The sequence below is a fragment of the Heptranchias perlo genome, chromosome 26 (genome assembly GCF_035084215.1).
Source record: "Heptranchias perlo isolate sHepPer1 chromosome 26, sHepPer1.hap1, whole genome shotgun sequence".
In the NCBI taxonomy this organism is placed as follows: Eukaryota; Metazoa; Chordata; class Chondrichthyes; order Hexanchiformes; family Hexanchidae; genus Heptranchias; species Heptranchias perlo.
The window spans coordinates 23,397,112-23,416,707 of record NC_090350.1 but is presented as its reverse complement, the minus strand read 5'-3'; positions in this window follow the sequence as shown (position 1 = coordinate 23,416,707).

The window sequence follows — 19,596 nt, the reverse complement described above, 5'->3', positions numbered from 1 at the left end:
GGCAGCATCACAGCCAAGCTTGCTACTGACCTTACTCAACATCTGCACATTTTCCAGGAGGGGCCATTGGATAGGGATCAGGAGTGGGATCCCATGCTGATTTTGCCCTCTTCATCACAGGGGTGCTGAGGCCAATTGTAGCACCTCCACCACTACCCTGGCTATCATCTAACTCATCCCAGGACTTAGATTTAAACATTTGTTTAAATTGTACATAGTTATGAAATTTGTTCTGCTCACCTATGTTGCCAGCTCTCATGTGTTGCCTTTCAATTAACCTGCTATCAAACTCAAAGTGATTTATTTTCACTGAACTCTGCAGCGTGGAGAAAAGTGCTGCCATCCAGCTGATGACGAACGTAAAGCAGAGACAGGGCCAGATGAATCCAAAGGAGGCTAAAGGCAATTTGGAATAATAATGGCACAATTATTCACTGAATGTCTGCAATCCTATTTAAACAGGAAAATTTCCTGAGCCTCTGTGCTTGCAACTCTTAACTGGTATGTGATTACGTTTAAATAGTTTGTGGTTATGTTTCAAATATGCAAATTTGGCTTAATTATTTTCATATGTATCACCAATGTGTTGATGAGTGCCAATCGCCACAACAATGCAGACTAGGCGAGCATTGCAGATTTCCAGTGGTTGAAATGTTTTGGGTCCTTTGGTGGTGGGAGGTTTTTTTGATCGTTAAACTGAGGAATGTTAGCATTAAGAAACAAAACTCTTTTTCCTCAAATGTTAGCATCAAGCTGTCATAGAACAGATGTACTGCCTGATAGACATCAAAGCTCCATTTACACTACCAAAGTGCTCAGTAAGAAAACCATTTGAGTGCCCATGAGGAACTGGGTTGAAGCCGCTTAAACTTATTTCAGTGAGGGCCCTTACAGACAACAGAATGTCACCTCAATCAGTCTTGACTGGATTTGAAGCCAGGCTCCATAGTTGAAAAAAGATTATTCCAACCTATGAGCTCTAGTTAAAAATGTCAGTTGGTAACATTAGAGTCCCTGGGAGTTCTGGAGATAGATTCTCTGCATGCACATGAAGGATTCTGTACACTGACTGGGGATGTTGGTTTAATCAGCACAGCAATCTGGTAACACAGGCCTGAAGCAGCTCGTGGAAATCTGTGATCCCACTTTGTATTTTTATTCAATTAAAATATTCAACTATTAGGTATTCAATTAACCCACTGAGGACTGCGGTAGCGTTTCTATACCATTTAGCAGCTTGGCTCATTCATTGCAATCTCATTTCTGAATCAGAAGGTTGTGGATTCAAGCCCAGCTCCAGAATTTGAGCACATAATCTAAGGTGACACTTCAGTACAGTACTGAGGGAGTGCTGCATTGTTGAAAGTGTTCTTTTTTGATGAAACATTAAACTGAGGCCCCATCTGCCTATTTAGGTGGATGTAAAAGATCCCATGATAATATTTGGAGAAGAACAGGCAGTTCTCCCAAGTGTCCTGGTTAAAGTTCATCCACCAGTAACACCACCAAGACAGATTAACTGGTCTTTAATCTCATTTGTTGATTGTAAGACCTTGCTGTGTTCGCCTATATTAAAGCAGTGATTACACTTCAAAAGCAATTAATTGTGAAGCACTTTGGGATGTCCTGGAGACATTACAGGTACTATATAAATGCAAGCTCTTTTCTTAATAATTATTTTAATTATTCAATGAATTAAATAATTTTTTGGTGGATTTATGTCGGATCAAAGTGAAGCAGGAGAATGAAACTCACATCCACTTTTCTCACCCATGTCAATATCAATCACTTCCAAGTTAGGCATAGCAAGACGAGATGCAGGGAAGCTTTCTCTATTTTCCTTAAACAATTCACATTAGTCCTAACTTCAGTAAAACACCAGTGTTAACGTCGCCATTTTCCATACCAGCCATTGTCACTGTCAATTATTGCCAGTTAACAATTTGTGAACTGTTTTGTGGTGTAGGCCATGCCTTCTGTGTTGATACTGTCCAAACTCACTTTTTGTAGGACCCTTACAGTTGTGAGAGGGGAAACCTTCAATCTTTCAATGTGAACGATTCAAACCCAGGTTCTAGACAGTGGACATACCTGAGGTCACCGGTTCAATCATCTCCTCTCCAGGTGTCAAGAGTGGATAAACATGATAGGTTGCAAAAGATTTAAAATACATGAAACATCTGTGCATGCTGAAAATTGGGCTAAAGGAAAACAGTTAAATAGGGAATAAAAGATGCTGTATAGGGTGACTTTATGGCTGGAGTTTGTTAACAAGTTATTAAGACATTAAGACACAAATGTTCAGATGATGCACACAAAACTACAATAGTAAAGTTGGAGTGGTTTATCAATATTATATGAGCCCAAAATGTGTTACATTCTTTAAACATATTCCATCTTATAGTCTATATAACGTGTACAGGTTGAGTTAATGAGAGTGATCTTCTGTATTTTTGAGCAGATGTCATGGTGGCAGCAACTGCTGTGACAGAATCATGTGCTTTGAACTAAGGTACTATTGTGATTTTAACTGCAGCAATATTGAATTTTATTCATTGTCTATTACAGCAGAACAGCATACCTCATGTATACTTTATATATTTTTTCATAGGCAAATCGTTTAGTCTGAATAAACTGATGCTGGATTTCATGTAAAATGAGACTACACAATTTATTATTCAAAACATCAAAGTGAGCAGGTGAAAGCTAATTTATTTAATGTAATTTTGCTTTGTTATTATCATAAAAATAATTACAATGAAATGTCTATACATAAATTACCAATCGGTTAATCTCCCATAATATTGCTCTCAGACAAAAAAAATTAAAAATTGTGGCTCCCTTTTTGCTTCTCTGCTTATTTCTTCCTCAAATTCTTTGTCTAGTTCTCCCTTTCTATCCATCTTCCAATTTTCCAGCCCCTCATCCTTTCTCTCTGTATGGCTCTCACACTTTCTCTTTTTGTCTTCTTTGTATCTCTGTTTGTTTTCAACTCTTTTCTCTCCCAGCTTTGTGCCCAGCTCTCCTGCAACTCCCTGTTTGAATCCCCCCAAGCAGGTTTCTCCTATACTACTGAAAGGGCTCTAACCAAAGTTCTCTATGACTCTGAACATGGTGCATTATCCTTCTTGACCTCACTGCAGCCTTCAACATGGTTGACCACACTATCCTCCTCCAACACCTCTCCTCCATTACCCAGCTCAGGAGGACTGCCCTCATTTGGTTCTACTCTTACCTATCCAATTGTAGCCAGTGCATCTCTAGCAATGGCTTCTCTTCCCACCCCCATAACATCACATTCAGAGTCCTCTAAGGATTCATCCTTGGCCCCCTCTTCCTCATCAGTAAACTGCTCAATTATGACATTATGTGCAGATATGACCAGCTTCCATATGTATATTGATGACACTCAGCTCCACCTCTCCACCACCCCTCCCAAACCTTCTATTGCCTCTGTGCTGTCAGACTGCTTGCCTGTCAACCAGCCTACCACGTACTCCATAACCTTCCATTCCCCCTCCCTGACCACCATCTTAGGCTGAACCATGTCAACCTCAGCATCCTGTTCAACCCTGAGCTGAATTTCCAATCCCACATCCTCTCCATCACAAAGACTTCCTACTCCTGCCTCTGTAACATCGCCCACCCCCCTGCCCATACCTCAGCCATCTGCCGCTGAAGCCCTTGCACATGCCTTTGTCACAGTCAGACACAATGACACCAATGCTCTCCTGTCAGGCTTCCCATTCTCCACCCTCCATAAACATTAGCTCATCCAAAATTTTGATGATCCAAAGTCCCACTCATCCATCACCCTTATCCTTGTTGACCTACATCATCTCTCGGAACCCCAATGCCTCAGATTTAAAATTCTCATGTTGAAATCCCTCCATGGTCTCACTCATCCCTATCTTTGTAGCCTCCTCCAGATGCAGGGCTCAAGTGCTGCTCCAGTCAGTCCCGGTGAAAGAAGAGTGGAGCTCTGGCTCGACATTCAGCGGAATACTCGGTCTAGTGGGTGCAAGTGGCCCCCCCTCATCATATGGGTTGTGGGAGCCCATAAAACCCTCCTGCTATGTAGGTCTAACCATCCTATCAGCTGTATAGAGTTTTCTATGACCATGGAAGTAATGTTCTGTTCAGACTGCATCAGCCTACGATTCCTTCCACTACATCACACTATTCTCCAAGGGAAGAGTGTGAAGATACCAAAACAACAACAACCTTCAGAGTCAGGCTGCATTCAGGGTTGGTGCAGGTGGGGATTTGGCTTTTGCACTAACAATTGAACATTTAAAGCAGTCGGCCGCTGGTCCAAAATCCTCTGCTTTTCAAGTTGGGACCCGGCCCCTCTCTCCCCCAGGCCAGCCAGCTTTCTTTTCTTGTGTTTCTGGGGTCTTTGTTGTGTGTGTGGGGGTGGGGGGGTGCCGCAGATGTGACTCTGACAGCTGAAAGCCTATTTATGGAGGCTCCTTTCCCTGACCACATTTACTTCAATGTAAAGAGTTCTGCAGTGAGCAAGATCCCTACCCAACTATTGGTATTGCACTCACCACAGATTCTTGGGGCCATTTTCTCCAAATTCCATTATATTGCAGTATCTGTTTTCCCATGTTTTTATGAAGCACCTTTGGACATTTTTCTGTGTTAAAAGTGCTATATAAATTCAGGTTGTTGTTCTTGCATTAACAATATTATTCCAATAGATTTGGCCTTTTGATAAAGTGTAATTAACCAATAAAGTTACTGGATATTAAACAGATTAAACATTTAGGTTTAAGTCTTCCTCCTCCCTGCATCTGGTGTTGAAATCAACACTCATTGCACACCCTCCTTCTCTAATTCATTTTCCCCCAGGCCCTCAGAACTGTGAAGCCTCTTATGCCCCTCAGTCTTTACTTTCTCTTACATTCTATAGGTTTTTAAACCTAAAGTTGACATCACCTACTCACTACTCCCAATTTACAACAGGCTATAGTTTGCTGTGGCAGGACATCCAATAGCGTCTGCCGTTAGTTAGACTTGCCCATGCACGCTTAGGTTTTAAATTTTTTTGCGTGGCAAGTTGCTGGAAGTGCGAGCTGATAACGTCACAGCGAGGGAAACAGGGCATCTGGGACCTGAGTGAACAGGGCAAGCAACTGTGCATCTCCTTAACCAATCAGATTGAAGGATTGAGAAATTAACAGCGTAAGGACTAAGAAGGATGTGTAAATTAGAGCGGGTGAATTCAATGTCAAATCAGATTGAATACAGGAGTTGGGATGTCTTGTTGAAGTTGTACAAGACATTAGTAAGGCCACACTTGGAATACTGTGTACAGTTCTGGTCACCCTATTATAGAAAGGATATTATTAAACTAGAAAGAGTGCAGGAAAGATTTACTAGGATGCTACTGGGACTTGATGGTTTGACTTATAGGGAGAGGTTGGATAGACTGGGACTTTTTTCCCTGGAGAGTAGGAGGTTAAGGGGTGATCTTATAGAAGTCTATAAAATAATGAGGGGCATAGATAAGGTAGATAGTCAAAATCTTTTCCCAAAGGTAGGGGAGTCTATAACGAGGGGACATAGATTTAAAGTGAGAGGGGAGAGATACAAAAGGGTCCAGAGGGGCAATTTTTTCACTCAAAGGGTGGTGAGTGTCTGGAACGAGCTGCCAGAGGCAGTAGTAGAGGCGGGTACAATTTTGTCTTTTAAAAAGCATTTGGACAGTTACATGGGTAAGATGGGTATAGAGGGATATGGGCCAAGTGCAGGCAATTGGGACTAGCTTAGTGGTATAAACTGGGCGACATGGACATGTTGGGCCGAAGGGCCTGTTTCCATGTTGTAAACTTCTATGATTCTATGATTCTATGAGGTAGAGAGCGAGAAATAAAGAGAGGGAAAAAAGATTGGATTAAGAGAGAGAAAAAAGAGACAGAAAGGATTAGTAAAAAAAAAATCTACATTTTTAAAATCTCCAACAACAATTAAAACCTGAAGGAATGAGTCTCCACACTTGTAATAGTTAATTTTCAGTGCCAGAGAGGTTGACTGGCAGTAATTAACACTTATCACGTCATTAAACAGGTACTTAGATTGAAATGGACAAGATTTAACTTTCTGTGGCGAGTTTAGTTCATATCTACTGTGCAAATACAGGAACTTCATGACATTCAATGCATTTCAATGGTGAGGCAGTCAGCGAGACTCCGTTTTCGCGAAGCTAACAGTGGAGCGGTGCAACTCGGACAGCAATTTTTGAGTTTATCTGCGCATCTGTCCCTCGCCTGCAGTTGCTGTACTATTTGTGCATAAATAACGGTGAGCGCCATTAGTCTTACCGTTATTTTGAAAGCAAATTATGGCCCATTGTCTTCTCTTTTACTCTTTTCAACTTTGATGTTGCTATGTGCCATAAGCCATGGTCTTCCATGTTATTCCTAAATAATAAAATAAAGTATTATGCCACCAGTTGTTAATTCTGGAAGTACTCCCTGTTTTGTATGCTTTCTGCAGAATGGAGTTCACGGAATCCACAGTATTGGAAGTGCAACAGGTAGGAATTTGTAAAAATATCTTTTATCGCAGCATATGTCATTTTTAAACAATTATTTGCATCAAGTAGACAATGTCCTTATTTCACCCCAGTGTTGTAATTCTGGCTCCATTATGCCACACACCACCCCTCAACCAAGCAGGTGAACTGAAGATTCCCTCCCCCCCATCCCATCCCTAATGATCTCAGCCAATCCAGATCTCAGTGAAAAGTGGAGCAGTACAACACCCTCCAATTCTCCCTCCCTTCTTATACTGGAAGTGCCTGGCCTCTGCTGGGCATTCCCCCCCCACGATAGCAAGAAGTAGGTCAGGTACTCACCTTGTTAAGGAGTGGTGCATACACCAGTGGTACAACCACTCTGCAGTACAGTACCATAGAAGTTACTTTGACCAACTATCATTGCTGTAGTCTAAGTAACTTTGAATAATATTTAAGACCGAGATTGTGCTCTCAAAAATTCATATAAAAGAACTGGGAAATTATTAAGATTATAATAAAAATTCCAGCAAATTTTTTTAAACCTTGTAAGAGACTGAGAGTTCACTGAGTACAAGGTACAACCAACCATGTTAATCTTCGAGATCTCCTATTACTGAACAAAATAGGGAGAACCCTCCTCATGTATTTCTTGGTGGTATCTGCTTTATGGTGCTTCACCTAGGTTTCTCAACAATTAAAAAAAATGAACTATAAAATATAATTATGATATAATGACTGAGCACATTCTAGGAATGCAGGTTTTGTACCTCAAATTAAAAACTGCTCTCCTGCAGTCAGTTGGATTCCTCCTTTTTTGATTAGATAATAAAATATTTAAATATTTTCATCACTGCTGACAAGATTAATTACAAAACAATATTTTCCATTTTCATAAAAAATGAAAACAATTGAATAGTTTGACCTACCAAACTCGTCTAATAAAATGCATCTACTATCCCCCAAAGAATGCACTAAACACCAGCATAAGCTGTGTCAGGATCATCTACTAAATACCTATTGCACGCCACTCATCAGACTCTTGTATAATACAAATTGAGAAAGTGACACTATGTGCATAAAATATATACTATATTAACCAAGATCTGTAGCAGTTTCAAAACAAATAAAACATGACATCAAAAATGAAAACAAGGAATCCCTTTCAAAAACTGAAATATTTTCATTGCTACTATAAGGCGGTTTTACTTGGATATGGTGAGGGGGGAAATCTCCTAATCCTGTTAAATTTCATGGCATTTAACACATCTTGCGTTGTACTCTTGATTAATTAATCAGTTTGTTTGTCTTTGTAAATTTAATAATTAATTAACTCTTTGACATGTAAGAAATAGTCAGTGATTATACTAAAATGAGATAAAACTCTTTTTTGGAAATTACAGACTATTTATTGAATTCGCAAAGTAACATACAACAAAAGGTCACTAGATGATAGTGCTGACTTAGAAATCCAACATTCAGAGAACATTATAAAATAAATATATAGTGAACTGCGATAGTAAAAAGAGTTAAGATTTGCAGTTGGGTATAGTTTTGTTTGTTTCGGGTGGATGAGGACATTCTCCAGGAGATCTTATTTTTAACCATTTATGAACACTAGGTGGCACCTCGTATTGCTGTAAAATCAGTGCTGGAACAATGAATTCTGAAAAACTTTAATGCTGGAAGTATTTGTGCCTGTTTTACTCCTCATTATGTGTCCACCTTGCTTCAGAGAGCAAATCCCTCCAAGACACACTCATGCACCTCCAAGTGCCTGGCTATTGACAGGCATTACCAGAGGTTTGGATGAGTCATCTGTCAGCCTTTTGGGTCAGAAATGATGCAGGCAGGCAGGCAGGAAGAGAAGAAATAAAATAAGATAGAAATTGCTTTACCACTGAGAAAATGGGTGTTTCAGTGGGTTAGTTTTCAGTCCTTACGCTGCTGGGACCTTGGTCTAAAGCCAACCTAAACCAATGGATGAAAGTCTCCCCTGTCTGCCAGCTGTTAGTCTAATGTGAAATGATCTTGACTCCAGTTCTGATTCAACATAGATCCACAGTACAAAATTCCCCAGATTGGTACTAAATCAGCAATCTCACTGGGAATGACTGATGTGGGAAGTGAAAAACAATTCACACTGATACTGTATCAGGGCATTCGTTTTTAAGGTTGGAGTGCAGCACATTTTGTTCCAGAGCCAACTGGTGCTATATTTGACCGAGGAGTTATATGTACTGATGTTGGGTAACTACCCATCAGAGATAATCTGGGACAATTTTATATTAATTTTTAGTCAATTTTAATGTAGCCATTCAAACCATATGTCTATAAGCTGATATGGATTAATGTGAGACACTCATTTTATGTATTTAAATAATATAGATGGTATCCTATTCCACCATGAAACTGAATCCAAGGCAACATTGTAAAAAATCCTTCAGGAAAGATTTCTGGTTATTTTGAGATAACCCAGTTGGGAAACATTCTTTTCATTGTCTATAGCTCTTTGAATCGCCTTCTAATGCAATGGGGAAGCCTGAGCAGCACCATAAGAGTTGACAGCACTAAAGCCAGATCTTTATGTTTATGCCAAGGGCACTGAGACTTCACCTCAACATTTTCTATACAAATCACTTTCTGAACCTGGGATGCCCATTGATAATCCAGTTCAATTTCTTCAGTGCTCCTAGCAAGCACCAGGGTTAAATCTGCGAGTCAATTGTTCTTGTTACATTTGTATTCAGCTGTACCCTGATATGTCAACATTTTGTTACTTATGATCGTTGATTTAAATTGTCCCATTAAGACCAAAATGTTAAAATCTTTGTGCTGTACACTACTTTGACAACAAGAGTTGTGCTACTTAACAATGTGGCATGATGACAATGCTGTTTCTGAACATCAGTTCTTTAGTTTCTTTATCAAGCAGTTTGTGTTTGCTGTTGTTGATGGGGAATGTGTCATTTAGATGGCACAATTCTTTTGAGTGGTTCATTTTATTCTGGTCCTTTGCGCTCATTTAGGAACCTAGAATTTGTACTTTAATCTGTTCCAGCCATTAATGATTGCTGGTCAGCCAATCAGGATTGTACACTTTACTCTGTCATATACAAATATAAAGCAATGGATGGATCAGTGAAATCATGAGATCTGATTGGCTGAGAGCATATGGTAAAAGTTCACATTTGTAGTCCGATTTTTGTCATATTTAACTGTTGCAGTTAGCCTCCATGTAATATCAGGGTGGATTTTTAACTTGCTGCACAGGCATAAAACTGGCATTGCCGATTGTTCACTTGATAGAGAAACTGTCCAATTTTCATTTCCATTGAAATCATCTCTACCAAACACAGAATACTGCCAATAGAGTACTTTCAGGGATATGTAGGTTTCTCCTACAGTTTCAACAGTCAGGTATTACAATTTAAATGAGGAGAGTGTGATTGAGCAGAACTCTGTCTTATTTTAACCCATAATCTGTTGGTATTTTATGTTTTTCATGCAAAGTTCTAGGTGGACCAATATAATGTGAATTCAAAATGGTATTCTGTAAACTGTAATCTTAAAAGAATTCCTTTGTCAGTGAAGAGGAAAAAAAGAAAATACACAAATCTGTTTGGAGATAGCTATTAATTTCACTGGGAGCCTTTGTTGTTGGCACTGTCTGGAAGCTAATCGGATCAAGGATGTTCAGCTGGTACTTCAGGTTTTTTGAATTATAGTGTGCTCAAGTTTGCAAATGTTGGAGAAGATAGAACTCGTTATTCTTGATTCTGATCACATCCTGTCCACTTGAGCACCAGAAATAATTAACATTCTGATTACCAGATTGTTGAGAAAGGACCTTTTGGATTCTTCAATTAAGTCTACCTCCACTTCAAAGGAAAGTCAGAAGTTTGGTGTTCACCTTCTTTCTATCCTAATGGTAACATTTGATTAATAACCAGTGGGAAAGAACTGCTTTGATCTGAGGTGTTGCTTGGAACAGTGTAAGGATTGCTGGTTTTCTTTATTCACCAGTTCCAAGAATCCTTCTTGCTTGCAAGTATTCAAGCTGCAGCAGTGCTTATTAGAACAGAAACATTTATATAACATTCATCAAAGGCTCAGTTTCAAAGGATACTAGCATTTTGTCATCTTTATTATTTTCAAAAGAGCTTAAAATACTTGCAAGTCAAATATTATATTGCTGATTATTCACTATATTCTTTTTCCTTCTGTGTATTATAATTCTTGTAAATAAATTCAATTGCCAGTTTTAGCCTAACTGGCACTGTCTGACAATGTGATATTTTCTGCCTTTCAGAGTGGACAAGAATGCATGATGGGTAACCCATGCAACCTTTGGTGTAAAGTATCGCAGTAAAAGACAATTTGTTAATCCTGTTTTATGCTAATTCCATTCACAGTCTCCTTACTTCTGAACATGAATAAAAAAGTTGGGAGAGAACCAGAACTGTAACAGATGGCACTCTTTAATTTTAATTAATAAAGTTAAAGAATGTTAAGTAATTTAAAGAAAACAAGATAAAGAAAACAGGAAAACAGCACAGTAGCAGCCCTGCAATCCCATCAAGGCTGTGATTTTAAATATGTGCACTAATCATTCTACAAAAACCTATCTGGAATCATGGAATGTTACAGCACAGAAACAGGCCATTCAGCCATCAAATCTGTGCTGGTGTTCTTTTTCCATGAGCTGTTTGCTCCAATTCCACTCTCCTGCTTTCTTCCCATCACCTTCAATGTTGATCTCTTTTTCAAGTAATCAGCTATTCCCCAAATATAAATAAGAGAATTCTACATTCTAATTATCCTCCATGTGAAGAAAGTTGTGCTACCCTCCCCTTTAATTCTTTTTGTGATTAAATTAAATTTGTTAACCACTTTGCTGACTAATAGAAACAATCTATTACTGTTTACCTTAACATAATCCTTCATGATCTTGAAGTTCAGGTAGCCCCTCAACTTTCTCAGCTCCAGTGAAAAAGCCCTAACTTCTAAAGTCTTTCTTCATAAATGTAATCCTTATCACCAGAACATCTTGGTGACTATGCTACACCTCTTCAATTAGCTTCATATCCTTCTTATAATGGAGTGTCCAAAATGTAGACAATATTCCAACAGCGACCTAATTAAGAGCTTGTACAAGTTCAACAGTGCCTCCTTGCTTTTGTATTCTATGCTTCTTTATACAAAACCTGGAGCAAGATCTCACAGGAAAGAATTGGGGTAGTTGGATGGACAGGCTAGGTGGACCAGTAGTCTTCTTCTGCCTGAAATACATCACAATGTTATTGTTACTATGCATTCCAACACCAGTATCCTATGTTGTTTCATGGGGCCAGTGAAAGACATGTTACATTCGTAGTAAGTAAAAAAAAATCTATATATTTAAAATCAGGCAGTTCCTGTCCACAATTCCAACATTACAACAGTGACGACGCTTCAAAAATACTTCATTGGCTGTAAAACGCTTTGGGACGTCCCAAGGTCGTGAAAGGTGCTATATAAATGCAAGTCTTTTTACAAAACCTTACCTTCTGTCGCCATATTTTTGTAACACGTATGTGTCAACTTTTCCCATTGTAAATTCTCAGGTCCACATTTATAATGGAAACTGCCTATGTAAACTTCTCATGCTGCAATCACACCCTTATGTCACCCTCATTCCACCAATAGTAGCACCTCAATTTTGCATTTCCTAGTTCCTGTATTGAAGAGAAACTCCTATGCTCCAACCAATTCTGCTTCTCTGCTTCCCAAATTTCCCTATGTTTTTCTAATTTCACTAAAACTAAAAATACAATAGTGAAGTCTTATCTTAAAATACGACTGAATGTATGACTTTAAAATGGGGACTGAATTATCTCTGTGCATCCTGTTCCAAATCCGCCGCCCCCCCACATCTAACCCCGCTTCAACTCAAGACTACGCTTGGTCTTGACTCCCCATTTGTAAAATTACTGGGGCTATACTTTCGTCCATTCACTAATTTTAACAAAAATAGTAAGTGTTCCCCACACAAATCTTTGAAGGTGGCAGGATAAGTTGAGAAGGCTGCTAAAAAAGCCCTGTGGGATCCTGGGCTTTATTAATAGAGGCATAGTGGTCAATTTTAGGATGGCCAAGCGGGTGCGTTCATGGCGGGGGGGTTTCTAAAATTGGGGAACCCCGGAGCAGGTCTGGAGCCCGGCTCCAACCCGCCCACTTCTGGGTTCCCCAATGATGTGAATCGGTGCGCGCGCAGCTCCCGCATGCGGGACTCCCACCGGTAATTAAAGCCGGCGGGATGACAGTTTAGATAGTTAGGGAGGTACTTGAGGTCGTTAACAGACCTCATTGGGAAGAGATTTTAGCAGGGATGTGATTTTGGACACTCCTCAGCATGTTTCCTATGCTGTGGGAAACACTCCCTGTTGTTGCAGACGTGTTTCAATCAGCAGCCACTGGGAGATGCAGAGGATTCCTTGACAGTTGGAGGGAATACCTCATTCATTGCAGCAAGGCACTTTGTCACCTCAGACAAAGGTTTGCTTGCCACCCCGTTGTCTCCACACTCAAAATTATTACATCATACCCTAAACTCTGTTGTCCAAACACATTTACCTACTTTGCGGACCCCCTCACACTCACACCGTCAGGATGGGGGGGGGGGGGGTTTCCATTGCCGCATTCATCACTCCTTTGGAGGACGAGCAACATCACCAGCCTTACCAGGCATGCCGTCCACCTCCGCCACGTGGAGCTACACAACACAGTGCTGCGCAACAGGCACCTGCACAAAGTAGTCATGCAACTACACATACACCCACTGTAGGGTGACCCAATGGGTGGCATCAAGGGTGTTCATGGAGAACCTCATGAAAGGGTCATTTTGCACAAGCCAGTCAAGAATGGCCAAGACGTGACAGTAGTGGTGACAATATAATATGTAATGTGAGTTGATCAGAAATCAAATATAAGTAAAAACCATGACAAACCTTCAAACACCCTTGTGCATCCCCTTCATGCTCACGACACGTTTGCCTTACGCTTCCTACTGCACCTACTTGATGCATGCCCTGTGGCTGCAGCACAGGTAGTGGCAGGTGGGGTGAGGCTGATTGTGAAAGAGAGGCATGAGGGTGAGTACGAGACAGAACCATGAGATTGTATGAGGATTGGGTTGAGTGGTAGTGTTGGGATGAGTACTAGGGAGGTGAGGAAGTGCAGGTAAGATGAGGATGAGGGTTCAGTGGGTGTGAGGAGTGTTGGCAGTGCAGAAGGAGATGTGGGGTGGGGGCGTTGATGTGGCAGACGGAGTGTAGGGAAACGAGTAAGTGTACTCACTTCAGCTGACCTTGTTCGGTCAGTGAAGCGCCTCCTGTATGTAGGTGCGTGATATGTTGGTGGTGCTGGTGACCTCCTGTGCCACCTCAAGCCAGGCCTTCATGGTGGCAGAGGCAGGCCACATCCTCCCGTCCGCCGGGGAGAAGATCTCTGTCCTCCCCCTCCTCCTCCTCCTCCTCATCCAGTAAGACCCGGAGTGAGGCATCATTAAACCTCGGAGCAGCCTTTCCCCTGGGCTGCTCCATGCTGTAATTTTGCCTATTTTCTGCAGCATCAGTCAGTGGAGGACTGCCCCTTTAAATAGGGCTCCTCCAGCTGACAGCCTATGATGCAGGTGCGCAGTCTGCCCACTGCGCAGCTTTCCAGCGCAAAACCTGGAAGCCAAGGTAAGTGGCTTCACTTTACTTACAATCGCGTGCCAAACCCACCGATTTCACTGGGCGCGTTACCCATGCGCCCAGTCGACCCCCCGCTGCCAACCCGCCTCCCTCCTAATATCGGGCCCATAGAGTGCAAAAGCAAGGAAGTTATGATCAACCTTAATAAAATACTGGTTAGGCCTCAGCTGGAGTATTGTGTTCAATTCTGGGCACCACACTTTAGGAAGGATGTCATGGCTTTAGAGAGGGTGCAGAAGAGAGTTACTAGAATGGTACCAGAGATGAAGGACTTCAGTTATGTGGAAAGATTGGAGAAGCTGGGGTTGTTCACCTTGGAACAGAGAAGGTTAAGGGGAGATTTGTTCAAAATCATGAACAGTTTTGATAGTGTAAATAAGGAAAAACGGTTTCCAGTGGCAGAAGGGTCAATAACCAGAGGACACAGATTTAAGGTGTTTTAAGGAAAAGCGTGGTGGAAGCAGAATCAATAGTAACTTTCAAAAGGGAATTAGACAAATACTTGAAGGGAAAAAAAATTACAGGGCGATGGGGGAAAGAGCTGGGGAATGAGACTAATTGGATAGCTCTTTCAAACAGCTGGCATAGGCACGATGGGCCGAATGGCCTCCTCCTGTGCTGTATCTACTATGATACTCACATCTACTTTTTTGCTAAAATTAGTGGAGAGGAAAATACAGCTCTTAGAGTACAGTGCTTTGGGATTTCAGACAGAATACAGAATGACTTTGTGTTTTCAGCCCTTTGTTGGTTCCAATCTTCTGTACAGTGTTGTTTCTCATTAATATAGCCCCCCCTTCTTCTACTTTTAATCCTTTTTTTCCTTTAAAAACACCAAATCACATGAATAATAATGAAATTAGTACTTGTAGTAACAATAAGGGTGTAATCACCAAATAAAGTATCAAGACTAGATACACGGGATGAATAACTTTCCTGGTTAGAGACTGATAGATCACATAGGGTGTTTAAGAAGTCAACATGAAGTAGGCTCCCCACGATCCACATCAGTGTACTCACAGCAAGAGATAAAAATCGTTCCAATATCCTGGTCGCCAAATTTCCCAAGCTATAGCTAGACCAATCATGTGAGAAGCCTCCTATTTTTAGGGGGGATGCGTGAACATAGCCATGTGCGGAGCATGTAAAATGCATGTGTTTTTAGTAAAATCATGGGGGAGGTCACCAATTCTTGTGGGTGATGCTGAAATGTTACTGGAGTCTTCAAAGAGTTTTGTTTATAAACGTATATACTCTCAGGTTTCATATACCTAGAGCTAATGCTATATCTTTAAAGGGATCATGTATTCATAGCTGAGTTCCCAAATGTTGCCCTCTGTGAAGTTTTACACTAATTCCATAATAGCTACAATGAAAAGGAAAGGACTTGCATTTATATAGCACCTTTCATGATCTCAGGACGTCTCAAAGCTCTTTATAGCCAATGAAGTATTTTTGAAGTGTAATCTCTGTTATAATGTAAGGAAACGCACACAGCAAGGTCCCACATGGGCAGATAATCTGTTTTTAGTAATACTGGCCAGGGTACTGGGAGAACTTCCCAGCTTTTTTGCAAATAGTGCCATGGGATTTTTTACATCCCCAGGGCAGACTTGGTTTAATATCTCATCTGAAAGATGGCACCACCAACAATACAGAACTCAAGTGCCAGCAAAGATTATGTGCTCAAATCTCTGGCGTGGGGCTTGAACCCACACCATTCTGACTCAGAGGCAAGAATGCTACCATTGAGCCAAGGTTGACACATTGGAGAAAATTTTAACTCCAAAGAACGGGTGGGTTGGGGGCGGGTGGGCAGTGAAAATTGTCGATTTTGGGAGCGGGACTGCATCCCAACTCCAAATCGCCGACTTACAGGTTTGATCCAGATGCATCTAGGTGCGTAAGTACTTCTGAAATCCGGAAGTCCCATCGGCACTTAAAGCCTGCGGGACGATATTTAAAGGGCTAATTGAGCTACTTAAACTACTTAAGGATGTTAAATTTTTGTGGTTTGAACTACACAAGCCATTTTAACTGCTTCTGAACGTGTCTCCCTTGGGCTTTGAAACATGCCATGGAAACGGAGGCGAGTTACAGCCGGCACCCATTTGGACCTTTAAACTGGTGATTGACACACGTGAAGAAAAGGTGAGTTTTTGCAGCAGGGCACTCAGTTCTCTCAAACAAATCTTTGGCTGGGAGTTCTTTGTGTTTAGACTGAAATTTCTTTGTTCACACTCAGAATTCTTGTGTTTAGATATATTTATCTACATTTTGGACCCCCTCAAACTGACACCATCAGGATGGAGGGCGCAATGGATGTATTCAGTAGTACATCTGAGGAGGAGGCACATCGGCATCCGCGACAGGCATAGCGTGCAGTTCTGGGAGTTGCACCTCCACAAGTCAGAGGTGTGCCACAAAGACCTGCAGCAGAGCAGAGAGGGGACCAACAGAGGGGCCGAGGTCGCAGGAGGCACCACCGATTTGTGAGGGTCCACAGAGAGACTGAGCTTCCTGGACCTCTCTGAGGACCAGTGCCTGTGAAGGCTCAGATTGAGTCGCCAGGTGGTCACAGACTTCTGCAGGCTCCTTCATGCAGAGCTGCTCCCAGCTGGACCTGGTGGCCTCGCATTGCTCATCACAGTTAAAGTCACCACTGCCCTCCGGATCCTTCCAGGATGTCAATGTGACATCAACAGGATCTCTCAGACATCTGCACATAAATGTATACGACAGGTTACGGATGGCTTGTTTCCCAGGCATTTGACTACATCAACTTCCCCATCGATGACTGAGAGGGCAGTGGGTTTCCACTCTCTGGCTGGCTTCCCACAGGTACAGGGTACAATTGATTGCACACACATCACAATCTGAGGACCTGCACGAGCCAGGACTGTTCGTCAACCGAAAGGGATTTCACTATCAATGCACAACTAGTTTGTGACCACCGGAAGAGGTTTCTGCAGGTGTGTGCCAAATTCCTTGGCAGCTGCCATGATTCCTTCATTTTGCACGAATCCAACATCCAGGCCCTCTTCCACGCCTAAGACAGACTTAATGGCTGCTTCTTGGAGACAAGGGTTACCCCTGCAGACGTGGCTCATGACACCTCTGAGAAACCCCACCAGCGAGGCACAGCAGCGGTACAACAACACCAACACCAGGTCAAGCCATAGGAATACTCAAGATGCGCTTCAGGTGCCTCGATCATCTGGGGGAACCCTTCAGTACTCACCGGCGAGGATATGTAGAATAATAATCATGTGTTGCGTACTGCACAACATTGCTTAACAGAGGTGGTTACAGGTGGATGAGGTCCCATGCACTCGTGAAGCATCCGCACCTGCTATCAATATTGAAGAAGACAAGGAGGAGGAGGACAACAAGGAAGAGGGTGATGGGCAGCCGATCTGCACAGCAGTGGCACACCTGGCTGCTCGTGATGCCAGGGAGTCACTTATATTTGAGATTCTCATAAAGAGATCTGCAAAGCGAAGATAGTGAAGTACTCAGACCACCTGGATCAACCACCGCCAACACCAGCGCCCCCATTTGCACAAAACAGTCCTACAACCACACATACACCCATTGTAAAAGCAGCCAATGGATGGCATCAAGTCTTGCCATTCGTGATGAGGCACATGAAAGGGCGCTTTCACGAAAGGGACTCGAGAATGGACAAGACTTGGCAATGCTGGTGACAAGTATGACATTTATTGTGAATATAAAAAAAACAAAGAGAAATGAAAAACATGACATTTAGTCAGACACCCTTGTGCATCCCCTTGGTAATCACAAAACCTCCGCCTTCATCATTCTACTCCTTCTACGGGGTGCATCCCTTGTGGCTTCAGCAGAGGGAGTGGTAGGTTGCTCAGGTCCCTGCCCTGACTGCTGAGATGCTCTCAGGCTATGCCGTCTGGGTTTTGGAGCCCATGGGAGCCCCACCAAAGACTAATCCACCTGCAGCTGTGCAGGGGCAGACTCGGCCATCTGGAGAAGAGGCAGCATTGCAGGTACCGGATAAGGGGGGAGCAATGGCTAAGAAATGGGAGCACTTCGAGTGGAGTCCCCACTTCCATGTCCCCTTTTGCCATCATCCCTCTCCTGGAACAGGGCCACATCACTCCTACCACTCTGTTGGACAACAGCTTGGAGGACATCTCTGTTACCTTGTAAGGCCACTGCTAATGTATCTGTCTGCCTGTTTAAGGTGGCCTAATGTTGGTCACCCCGAGTCTGCACGGCCGTTGTTAGGGCCTGAATGAACTCACTTGTGAGCCGTGCTTGAAGCTCAACAGAAGCTGCCATTCTCTCCATCGCAGACATTCCCACACTTAGCTGCGTCACCAGTTCACTAATACTTGAGGAGGATTCCTCCATCCTCTGCGATATTGTGGAAAGTGAGCATGGAACATCTTCCAGTACGTCGCAATGGTGCATCTGTACCTCGATCATTCTCCTTTTCAAGGATGGCCTCCGGGGTTCAGCATCTGTGTCCAGCTGAGCAGAGCTTGGAGAGGAGTGCGCCCACCAATGCAGACTCTCCTCAGCTGTCCCTACCACCAGTGTATGCTTGTGCTCACTTGTGTGTGGTGAATCACCAGGCGACAACCTAACTCTCTCTCCAATCGGACCCACTGAGGTGTGAGTATCTGTGCTGGTGCATGGCTCACTATAATGTGATGGTGCGACTTCAGAGGCGTGAAGCTCCTCTGAGGAATCACCCTCGTCCACGTCCTTAAGCACTCCTTGAAGGCTCTGGAAGAAAACATACAGCAAGATTAAGAATCATTGCAGAAGTGATGTTGCAATGAGCATCCTGAGGTGTGCAACAGGTCAACCATTGATAACAATTCATGTTGTGTGTGAGGAATGTTAAAGCTCTGTCACCAGACATTTGCAGGGTGCCAGTCTCAGCATCTCCGACAGCCAGGCATTCCTGTGTCTCCTCCTCCGCCTCTGTTGGGGCCACTGTTTGTGGTGACCTCCTCCAGTCCTACTCCTCTCCCGTGCATTTTGCGCCCTCTTCTCCTACAAGGGGAGAAAGATCAGACATGGAAGAGAGGGTGCTGGGTCACCTGATGGATGCATTGCTTTGGGTGAGGCTGCCCATGAAAGAGATGCATCAGAGGGTGAGTATCAGACAGATTCATGACATTACATCAGGAATGGGGCGAGTGGGGGTAATGGGTTCACAAATGGGGAGGTGAGGAAGTACACAGAAACTGAAGGTAAGTTAATAATGAGACTCAAGTGAGTGTGCGGAGTGATGTGATGGAGTAGGTTTGGCAGGACAGAGTGAGAGGGGGAGTAATGAACACCACAGGA